Below are 279 nucleotides of genomic sequence, written 5' to 3'. Positions count from 1 at the left end.
CGTATGTATACCTAAATAGATAAAGAAAAAAAACATTGAAAATAACCATTTCCTAATCTAGTTATAGATTATTTAAGAGTAATGTGCGAAATAGCTTTTACTTACGTTGCACATACTTCAGCCTTGATTTCTTCCTGATTAATGCTTACTTCATCAGCCGCATTTAATGTTACGTCAAATTTAGGCAAAACTGGGGACAAAGTATGATTATTAGAACTTTGCTTCATTACACATGGATTGAAATGGATTTTTTTTTTTTTTTTTAACTTACCGTATTTT

This window comes from Etheostoma spectabile, chromosome 3 (genome assembly GCF_008692095.1).
Source record: "Etheostoma spectabile isolate EspeVRDwgs_2016 chromosome 3, UIUC_Espe_1.0, whole genome shotgun sequence".
In the NCBI taxonomy this organism is placed as follows: domain Eukaryota; kingdom Metazoa; phylum Chordata; class Actinopteri; order Perciformes; family Percidae; genus Etheostoma; species Etheostoma spectabile.
Note: the sequence above shows the minus strand (reverse complement) of the source record.